Below are 11,278 nucleotides of genomic sequence, written 5' to 3'. Positions count from 1 at the left end.
AAGTGGATTATACCCACCTGATAATCAGGTTTCCAGTAGTCTCCACGACAGCACCCGTACCTTCCCCCCCCCTATAAAAGTAATATAATAAATTTAAAAATAAAAAAACCCCGGTTAGGGGAAGAAATTTAAGTTTAGCTCCTGCCCCGGCAATTCGTTAGAATCCACTGAGGAAAGTGGGGAAGGGGGGGAGCTTTTAACCTCTCAGTATGTTCCTGTCCTACCAGGAGGAGGCAATCTCATTGGTGCTGTCGTGAAGACTACTGGAAACCTGATTATCAGGTGGGTATAATCCACTTTTTTTCACCTCAACTTTAAAAAAATGTTTCAATACATTCTACGATGCCATTAAAAATACCACCAGTGCGACAAAAAACAAGCCCTGACCTAGCTGATTTGATGGAGAAAGAAAAAGGTTATGCCTCCCGGAAGCTGGGGCATGAAGTAATGAAAACTTTAGGCCGCCTTTACATTTAGTGGAAACGCTGGGGGATGCCTGCCATGGGGAGGGGATTTAACCCTTTCCAATCCAATCTTGGATTCAGGGTTTCCTAAAAGTCTTTCTCTTTTTGCTGTTATACAACGATGCCATCTGCTGGCTAAAGCCAGTGTGTGTGTGCGCGCCAGAGGGGCTCCGACAGTGGAGTGGCTGGTAATAGACGGTAAGAATACCCTGTCGGACGACTTTTGACATTGGCGCTGTAAAAGCTTCAATCAGAATGTAGGAAGATGTCAAACAGTGGATTGGAATGGGTTAAACCTCTCCTTCACATAGTGCAGATATTTTCCACAATGGATATGCAGCGGTTTTGAAAAACGCTGCAGATTTTAAACCTGCAGCATGTAAATTCTGTGGAATTCAACTCTTGCGATACAAAGGTTAAATTTTGCAGTCGTTCCGCAGATGAAATTGTAACCAAATCCGTAACAATTAGGTGCAGATTTGGCCCTCTCTGAATTGCTGTGGATTTTATGTTGTGGAATGCCAGCAGTGATTCCGCCATTGGAGGCGGCCTTAAAGCTGCTGTTACATGAGTGCTTCCCTACAAGCACAGCTGCAGACCAGCAATTATCGCTATTAGGTCTCTCTCACACTGGCAAGCATGAGTTCGCCGCAGCAAAGTCGCATATTTCGTCAGGTGTTTTTTTTTTTTTTGGAGCGTTGGTAATTTTCACCGCAAAATGCAATAGGAGTTTCTAATGTTGAAAACACATCACACAAAAATGGCAATTTCGTGAGTTGCAATGCAATAAAATAGAGGCTCTATAGGGAAACGTGGGCGATTTAGAAAAAGCAAAACACAGAAAGAGCAGGCAACGATTTCCAAATCTCGCAACATCACATGGGTGAAACCATCGCAGATTGAAAAGCATGTGTTTTATAATTCTGCGTATTCACTTGCTCTCGCATCGCACGATTTTATCGCCAGCATGAAGGCAGCCTTACATGAGCAATGACGCTTGCGTAACAGCAGCTTAAGACCAGATTCACAGACCGTGAATTCTGTGGATACTCTGCAGGCCTTACAGTAGAAGATTTACAATATCTCCACATTCAGCAGATAATGCCCAAACCGAATCCGCAGCACCCCTATTTATGTTGCGGTTTATCCCTTGAAATACAAGGGTTAAAACCCACAACAGATTGGCAACAGCATGATTGGCATGAAAGCCCACAGCAGATATGTCCCGTTTGATGGTATCCTAAGGCCATTCTCACGTAGGTGTTTGTAACAACGCTGTGTTTTCGGGAGCACTTGCCCACATTGTTCCTGCATTTTTAGCACAGTAATAACGCAGGCAAAACAAGTTGATGATGTCACTACTTTCATTTTCCCTTCTCGGTGACAGAATGAGGACAGGTATTTACCTGAGCGTGTCTCCGCGTCCCGTCCGGATCTTCTTTCTTTTTCACTGCGGATATGTGCACAGCATTTTACCATGTTAAAAACGCACCCCATTCATTTAAATGGACGATGCAGTACATTAAAAAGTGATGCAATGTCGAAAAATAGAACATACAGCATTCAATTTAGCATGCATTAGAAACGCCACGCTAAAACACTCGCCTGACATGCCCTATTGAAATGAATGAAGGCTTAGTGTAGTGTCTTTAGCGGGCGTTACAGATGCCCGCTAAATCCTGTAATTAAACGCCTGTGCATTAGTGGCCTTAGGGCTTTTACCCACTAGCGGTTCTTTTTAACGCAATATCTCTGTGTTTTTTTTAATAGAACTTTGTAATGTTAAAATCACATTGCACAAAAGCCCAAACTTGCGATTTTTGTGCGATTTTAACATTAGAAAGTCCCATTGAAAAAAACGCAGCAACATCGCAGCGTTAAAAAAAAATGCTAGTGGGTAAAAGCCCTTAAGCTGGATTCACACGGACATATTTGTGCGCACAATACAGAGAAAATAGAACCAATTGATTTCAATGGATCCACTCACAGGGCGTGCGCAATGCAGTTGCACAAAAAACGTATCCTGCTCTTTTTGCCTGCGCAGGGAAAGAACACATGTTGGACTCCTTAAACTAATTGGCTATTTCAATGGCTGAGGGCATTGGTGTGTATTTTTGTTGCACATGCAATAGGGCATGACTTGCATACACAAAAAGTATAGTAAACGCTATTCCGTATGCAATTCCGATGCTTAAAAAGGCGGCACAAATATGAATACGCTTGTGTGAATCCAGCCTAAGGCCAGGTTTACATGAGACGGTTTTATCGTGCAATTTCAGTGCGGAATTTCGCTGTGGCAAATCCGCCTGCGGACGCTAATCCCGGTGTTGGCTAGACATGTGGACGAGATTTGTCAAAAAGCTCATCCTCACACGGCAGACAATCCGTTGTGGCATTAGCCAGCGCAGATTCCCGGGATGCAGCATGTCAATTTTTTTTTTTCCGTTGCGGCCTCTCTCTTCTCTATGGGAGAGACGGCTGCAATGGGAAAGCATGCGGCGAAGCCGCTCCAAAACCCGCTGCAGGGTGCTGCAGGTTTTGAAGCTGCGCTTATCCCGTGGAAATCTTGTGTTTTTTCGCTGCTGCAAAACCGCAAGATTTCCACCACAATTCTGCCCTGTGTGAACTCAGCCTAAGCTAAAGGCCCAATATTTTAGCTTTCAGCGATACCAGGTTTGTGTCACATTAGGGTGGTAGTTTTATTCCCACCGCAGAGTGAGATGATTAGTAGTCGTACATCTAATCACCCGCTGCGCTCTGTTACTCCAGTCTTTACCAGCATTTCCATCGTGATTGACGAGTATGAACGGTTATTTCTAGGTGCTGGTGTGCAGCTCCGACCCCACTTGGGGCACACACTACGTTTTGCCAGAAATAATCTTTTATATATGCTTTACAAAGCATTAGGCTGTGATGTAAAATCGCACGAAGGCGTGCATGACTGTAAAGTGCTGGGTGGTATTTGCATAATGTGCCCGCTGTCTACTTTGAGAAAATATATGGGGATGGGGGAATTTTGTTCATCAAGTTTGAAAGTTATCCTATGGCTGCTTTCACATGGCCGTGAAACTCATGCGAGATTTGTGCAATACGAAACACACAAATCTCGTACAAATACGGGCCCCATTCTTTTAAATGGAGTCATATACACCAGCGATGTATATGCTGTAAAAATATTACGGCATGTCCTATCTCTTCTAACTCCTTGGAACGCATTGGCCATTGCCGTGTGATGTGCATGTGAGTGGGATGCGAGGTTTCCCACTGAAATCTGTATTTCGCGGGAAACTCGCACAAAAGGATCAGAATTTCACAGATGCGATGTGTTTTGCCTGAAAAACACCTCACACCTGCGGGTAAATTGCACGTTCACGAGTATATCAGGCTGGGTTTCACAGGCAGATATGGTCGTCCAAAGTAAGGGCTTTCACCCACTAGCGTTTTTTTTAATGCTGCGATATCGCTGCGTTTTTTTCAATGAGACTTTCAAATGTTAAAATCGCAAGTTTGTGCTTTTGCGATTTTTGTGTGATGTGATTTTAACATTACAAAGTCCCATAGAAAAAAACGCTGCGATATTGCAGCATTAAAAAAAATGCCAGTGCGTAAAAGCCCTAATACTGCCAAAGTATTCCATAAATGGGTTAAGCAAGAATTTATTTCTTCGAACAGCGCCTTCACACCATGCGTGGGTCTGCTGCGGGCCTCCTTAAATGGTGCAGATTTGGCAGCGATTTTAATTGCAGAAATGCTGCAGATTTTAACCCTCGTATTTTAAGGGTTAAAATCTGCCGCACAGCTGTGGTACGGGTTTAGAATCTGCAGAGTTTTTGAAAAAATGCAGATTCATTGTGAAAATTTTTCACAGCGGGGGTTTGTAGAAATTTCCTTCACATACCTTGTACTGAAAATGCTGTGGAATTTCCGCTATGTGTGAAGGTGGCCTAAAGCTAGCAAATGTTATAATAAAGAAGATATACTCCCTAGTCAAAGTACTAACGACCATTTGTCTGTATGTTTGTGTATGAGTGCTTCTGATGCTCCGCCCCTGGTAACGTCATTGCTCCGCCGCTTGGTGACGCCATCGAAGGTCCTACAACATGTATAAAACACAGAGTCTGACCAACAGAAGAACAACACAGTTAGGGCTCTTGGAAGGGAAGGGCAAAAATAACAAAATACAACTAAGCCGTTATTATCTCAGAAGACACAACTCAGCGGTCCTGACAGAACACACTGACCTACCTCCACCACAGAGATCCAGTGGGCTGAAGAACCTGTAGTGATGTCACTGCTGTGGGAGGAGCCAAGCTGTGTTTGTCTTGTGTGGTAATCAAGCTGCTGTGTGCGTGTGATGTGTGGGGATCATAATGCATGTACTATGTAGCACAGCTGTGTGGCAGATTGTGCCACCAGAAACACTGGTACTATAATTTCCTAATAATTATTAGTATATCCCTACTGGGATTTTTTTTCATGACTGCAAGGGGAACGTGCCCGTACACCCCACTTGCCTGCTGCAGTCATGCACTGGCCTCAGCGGTTTCCTGATGGTCACCACTCAGCTGACATTTTCTGCTGCTGCAGTGACCGACCCAGGCATAGGAGGTAAGGAGCAGCAAGGGGAAATATGATGGTAGTCACGATGGCTCTGCTGCTCCTCCTGGCAGAGTGTGAGTTTGCCTGTCTTCGGGTCAGATGACAGCAGTGGTAAAAACAATAATTAAAATACTAAAAATGAAATAAAAATAGGTAGTTGTTGCAACTTGCTATCCGCAGAGTCGGATAGGATAATATGGTGATTCGTCATGACGCCAGTCCGTATATAGGTAGAGACCCATTCTGGACAGAAATAATAAATATAAAAAATTGGAGAACTACACACAAAATGTGGGAAGTAGTCCTGTCTCTCCGGTAGTCTTGTGTGGTATCTCAGTGCAGTTGTTCTAGGTGGCAGGAAGTACTTTCAGGAAGCAGACTTTAGATGAAAACAATTCCAAACTTTTATTAAACAAAGAATCTTCGTCTTAGTTGCACAGTTACATCACATCACAGTGACCTTGTTTAGATCACAGACTTCATGTGCATCATTCACTATGGACTTAGTGAATGGAAACTAGAAAGGGTTAACTGGTGTCTCGCTACTGTTCCTTTCTCCTCCTTACACGTCAGCACAACTTTGATTTTCTTTCTTTCCTCCTCTTCTTTCTCTCCTCTCCATTAACTCTCTCGCTGCTGTACATTCTTCTTCTATAACAGTTCAGGATATCCAGGTACTCACAGTTGGATGTTCTAGCTTCCCACTGCACTGGCTACGGTAGATGGTCGCCTTCTTCCTCCCCGGTCTCTATCTCAGGGTCCTCTAGACTAGACTCTCTCCAGGCCTGGACTAGACTGCCTAACCCCACCCACTCTGTCTTTTATACCTTCCTGTTCAACCAATCCTGAACTAAGGAAGAGCTAACTAGCCAATCCCTGGACTAGCTAAGAGTGACTGACAGGTGTGAGACCATGTTAGAGTGCATTCTGCATAGTCATACAGTGCTAGGTGGTAGGAACACTAGACATTAAAAGATTATTAACCATGTAAAATCATATACACATAATTTACACACATATATCCACACATTACATGAGGTAGTAATAGCAATGCTGTGGGACCCCAACCCTGGGGTACTATGCTGTGAGTTATAAAGTGATTCTACTGTCTGACCAGAGCCCAAGTGTTGTTATTGTTATGTGGAAGCATGATTGAATAACAGCACAAAGCAGAAGACTCCACAAAGTCACAGTGGGGATGCCAAATCATATGGGGCTGTTTTTCTAAACTCCATTCACTTAGGCCTCACGCAGAAAGAAGAAAAATACAGGTATGCAGGGTCACCAGCTATGGTCAGGGCCAGATTCCTGTGAGATTTCACATCCGGAATCCGAATGTGAAGTGTGCATGTAGCCTTACGGTGGGAAATAATCTGCAGTGGAAGATCTGCAGCATGCTCTGTCATGGAAATCCGGATGTGAATGGTCTCTAACACGTTTCAATACTGCTTTTCTGGAGCATTTCGTCTGCTTACTCTTCCACCATGTAACTTGCAGTCTACCTGACTTTGACTATTGCACCATCTAGTGGACAGTAGAAAAATAACACCTTCGCCAGGAAAACTAAATGAGATTTGGAAATAAATGTATCTTCTGCAAATGAGAGTTTGTTTCTATGATTCAGCTGTATGCAGGGTTTTTTAATGGGACATACGAGTTTTAATTCTTCTTATTTACTTACTATTCTGAGTCTACTATACTTTGGAAATGAGGTATATTTTAGGTGTAAAAAGAATTGTCAACTCATTCATAATATCCAATAGCATGCTTTTCCCCACTACATATTAGATGGAAACACTGGCATAGCAAATTACTTGGATTTATTGGCCTGCCAATATACGCTACCGTGTGATGCATGGGGCGGTGAATACACCATCGGGCGGGGGGAGACAGTTTAGCAGAGCTAAGCTGTCTCCCCCCCCCCCCCCCCCCCCTTGCTGGCTCTCTGCAAGGGGGGGAGGCGGGACGGGCAGGAGCTAGTGTGCTGAAGAATGAAGATTATTTTTTATGAGATCTCTTTATGTTGCCACTTCATCGTTTGAAGAAGAAACATTGGCATTTCACTCGTCGTTCATTTTCTGCAGGCGTAAAAGCTATTGTGGCTCGTTCACTAAGGCCTCATGTCCGCTTGCACGCACGGATTCCACTGATGACTCCCACAACAGATTGCAGCCGTGCCCGCAGACATGGACGGGAAAATACATTTTCTTACCTGTCCAGATCCGGTGCGGGTCTCCTCCGTGCCGGCCGGATCTTCTTTATTCAGCACAGCGGATGCGTCCGGACGCCCCGTACCAGATGCAAGCGAAGTGCAATTTAACTTTTTTTTTATTTCCTGCGGGCGGTCCGCGGATCGGACGGCTTCCATTGACTTCAGTGGAAGCGCCCCTCCGGATCCGCAGAAACATGGAGCATGCTGCGATTTCTTCCTGCATGTGCGATCCGCACGCTGAGAAAAAAAAAATGACATCCACATGCTTTTTACTGTTTTGCGGATGCTAATGCATCCCTATGGGAGGTTTGATTTGCAGATCTACCACGCGGTTCCACAAATCAGATCCGCCCGTAGACATTGGGCCTTATCGTTTACGTTAAACACTGAGTGTTCAGGTCTTCTGTCACTTATACAGCGAATGTAAAGTATGCAGGTGAATGCAGAGGCTGGTGTGGTGCAGAATACTAAGGGTCCATTTACACGGGATGACTGTCTGGCAAGCGATGGCCGACACTCGGAGCTAGTACTGCTGGCTGGGTCACGGAGCGGCCAGCAGGGGGCGGGGCAGTGCAGGAGATTTCTCCTCTCGCTCCCCCGCCCCCTTCATTACTGAACGGCCTCTGTTTAAACTGAACGATGAGCTGATCGTTAATGCAGCATAGACGATGGATGATCAGCTCATCGCTCATCTTCAGTTTAAACAGCGGCCGTTCACTAATGGAGGGGGTGGGGGAGCGAAAGGAGAGAAATCTCCTGCACTGCCCCCCTGCTGGCCACTCCGTGACCCAGCCAGCTGTGCTAGCTACCGTGCAGGAGCACAGGAGTGCGGGGACACAGGGACGAGTGTCGGGCATCATTTGCCTGACAGTCGTCCCGTATAAATGGACCTTTAGGCAGCAGAAATGCAGTCCTAAGCTCTTGCTCATGACCTGAAGGTTGTGGATTCAATCCCTGTATGGTTCAGGTAGCCGGCTCAAGGTTGACTCAGCCTTCCAACCAGCTTGGTGGGGGTTAATAAGTAAAATGACTTCAGAGCTGCGGAATAGGTTGGCGCTATGCATATAACAAGAATGTGAACAATTGAATGAGCCAATGCTGTATCTGCTGAATGGCTGTGAGGTGCTAGCGGTGACGTCACTCTCTCGTAGGAATGAGACTCCTCTAAAGGCAGCCTTTGACTGTTCGTACATATAACTGTTATTTCACCCCCTGTGGCCGGTGAGGCGGCAGTGTTATTGCATATGACGTGGATAACAGCTTGGAGTCCTTTCTATAGAACTCTAAGTTCCTTCACACAGACCGCAGGTACGGCACAGCTCGTGGCTCTCCTCAGCACCACAGACTCTCCCGCCCTTCCGTCTGTTCTGGGCGGGGTCTGGGCGGAGGTCGCCCCGCCCTCCTGTTGCCAGTGAGACGCCTGTCCCTCCCGCCGCCCGTTGCCGTGGAGACGGCGGTGACAACAAGTCTTGCAGGACTGCGGTGAGTGGGAGCCGCGGGTATACCCCCTCCAGGACCGTGTTACAGCCGTGAGGGCGGATCGCTCGTTAGGATGAGACCGCATCGGTGGGCTGTTACTGCTCCAGTAGGGCTGATAGTTGTGTGTGAGCCACTGGCTGGTGTACAACCTGTAGGACTACTAGTCCCAGCAGTTAGTGGGAGTGTGCCTGCCGGAGCCTCCTGTGGACACTTACAGTGCTGGAAGGATTACTGGCAGTCCTGTAGCTAGCAGGGTCCGGCTTACCCGCTGGCTCTATATGGTGATGCCTCACACTTAGGGTCAGGAGGGAGCTCCCCTGGAAGCTGCAGCAGCGCCCCGCTCTAATCTAAGGCCAGTCTCACATCTGCGTTGGGATGTCAGGTTGGAGGTTCGGTCACAGTGCTGGAAGAAATAGCTCTGCATGCAGGACTCCTTCTTCAGTCCAAAAGCCAGGCAGCTGAGCGGAAAGCAGACGGACCGCACTATAATCAGAGAGACGGAAACGTTTAGCCACAGGGATTCCCCTTTCTTGTTCCCCAAACAGAGCAGGAAACCAAAACCCCCAACACAGGTGTGGCACCACCTTAAGGCCCAATGTTCACTGGTGGATCGGCATCCCCAAGCGGGAGGCCAGAGCAGAATCCAACCATGCCCACAGCCAGGACACCGTGTGCCTATCCGGGTCTTCTGCATACCTGTCTGAGTCTTCTGCGTGCCTGTCCCGGTGTTCTGTGTGCCTGTCCGGGTCTTCTGCGTCCCTCTCCGGGTCTTCTGCGTGCCTGTCTGGGTCTTCTGCGTGCCTGTCTGGGTCTTCTGCGTGCCTGTCCGGGTCTTCTGCGTGCCTGTCCGGGTCTTCTGCGTGCCTGTCCGGGTCTTCTGCGTGCCTGTCCGGGTCTTCTGCGTGCCTGTCCGGGTCTTCTGCGTGCCTGTCCCGGTCTTCTGCGTGCCTGTCCGGGTCTTCTGCGTGCCTCTCCGGGTCTTCTGCGTGCCTGTCTGGATCTTGTGCGTCCCTCTCCGGGTCTTCTGCGTGCCTGTCTGGATCTTGTGCGTCCCTCTCCGGGTCTTCTGCGTCCCTCTCCGGGTCTTCTGCGTGCCTGTCTGGGTCTTCTGCGTGCCTGTCCGGGTCTTCTGGGTGCCTGTCCGGGTCTTCTGGGTGCCTGTCCGGGTCTTCTGGGTGCCTGTCCGGGTTTTCTGGGTGCCTGTCCGGGTCTTCTGGGTGCCTGTCCGGGTCTTCTGCGTGCCTGTCCGGGTCTTCTGCGTGCCTGTCCGGGTCTTCTGCGTGCCTGTCCGGGTCTTCTGCGTGCCTGTCCGGGTCTTCTGCGTGCCTGTCTGGATCTTGTGCGTCCCTCTCCGAGTCTTCTGCGTGCCTGTCTGGATCTTGTGCGTCTCTCTCCGGGTCTTCTGCGTGCCTGTCTGGATCTTGTGCGTCCCTCTCCGGGTCTTCTGCGTGCCTGTCTGGGTCTTCTGCGTGCCTGTCTGGGTCTTCTGCGTGCCTGTCCGGGTCTTCTGCGTGCCTGTCGAGGTCTTCTGCGTGCCTCTCCGGGTCTTCTGCGTGCCTGTCTGGATCTTGTGCGTCCCTCTCCGGGTCTTCTGCGTGCCTGTCCGTGTCTTCTGCGTCCCTCTCCGGGTCTTCTGCGTCCCTCTCCGGGTCTTCTGCGTCCCTCTCCGGGTCTTCTGCGTGCCTGTCTGGGTCTTCTGCGTGCCTGTCTGGGTCTTCTGCGTCCCTCTCCGGGTCTTCTGCGTGCCTGTCTGGGTCTTCTGCGTGCCTGTCTGGGTCTTCTGCGTGCCTGTCCGGGTTTTCTGCGTGCCTGTCTGGGTCTTCTGCGTCCCTCTCCGGGTCTTCTGCGTCCCTCTCCGGGTCGTCTGCGTGCCTGTCCCGGGGCTTCTGCGTGCCTGTCTGGGTCTTCTGCGTCCCTCTCCGGGTCTTCTGCGTCCCTCTCCGGGTCTTCTGCGTCCCTCTCCGGGTCTTCTGCGTCCCTCTCCGGGTCTTCTGCGTCCCTCTCCGGGTCTTCTGCCTCCCTCTCCGGGTCTTCTGCGTGCCTGTCTGGGTCTTGTGCGTCCCTCTCTGGGTCTTCTGTGTGCCTGTCTGGGTCTTCTGCGTGCCTGTCCTGGTCTTCTGCGTCCCTCTCCGGGTCGTCTGCGTGCCTGTCCCGGGCCGTCTGCATGCCTGTCCGGGTCTTCTGCGTCCCTCTCCGGGTCTTCTGCGTGCCTGTCTGGGTCTTCTGCGTGCCTGTCTGGGTCTTCTGCGTCCCTGTCTGGGTCTTCTGCGTCCCTCTCCGGGTCTTCTGCGTCCCTCTCCGGGTCTTCTGCTGAAATCTTGCGGAATGCCCGCAGTGGGCTCACACAAAAATTCTGTGAGATTCCCGCAGCTGAAGTCCTGAGGCATTTGGCCGTAGAAAGAAGAGATCCCACAGCGGAAATGGCGATACAATTGACATGCCACGGCTTTGAATTCCACGCAGCATGTCAGTTTCAGAGCGGCTTGGTCGCAAGACTGTCCGCAGCGCGTGGACGAGATTTTTG

At 49.1% G+C, this 11,278-nt stretch overlaps 1 protein-coding gene across 3 annotated transcripts in view; it reads left to right on the top strand.

Moving 5' to 3' along the window:
- The first annotated feature begins 8,700 nt into the window (after positions 1–8,700).
- IQUB (IQ motif and ubiquitin domain containing) overlaps positions 8,701–11,278 on the top strand; it is a 39,967-nt gene continuing 37,389 nt past the window's right edge. Inside the window, exon 1 of one of the 3 annotated variants that reach the window (XM_066591849.1) lies at positions 8,701–8,757. The gene's annotated coding sequence lies outside the window, so the exon portion shown is untranslated. Of the gene's footprint in view, positions 8,758–8,839; positions 8,861–11,278 lie in introns of those variants that run through there. The other 2 variants (XM_066591850.1, XM_066591851.1) reach the window with 2 other exon arrangements.

This window comes from Eleutherodactylus coqui, chromosome 2 (assembly GCF_035609145.1).
Source record: "Eleutherodactylus coqui strain aEleCoq1 chromosome 2, aEleCoq1.hap1, whole genome shotgun sequence".
In the NCBI taxonomy this organism is placed as follows: Eukaryota; Metazoa; Chordata; class Amphibia; order Anura; family Eleutherodactylidae; genus Eleutherodactylus; species Eleutherodactylus coqui.
This window is presented reverse-complemented; position numbering and strand designations above follow the sequence as displayed.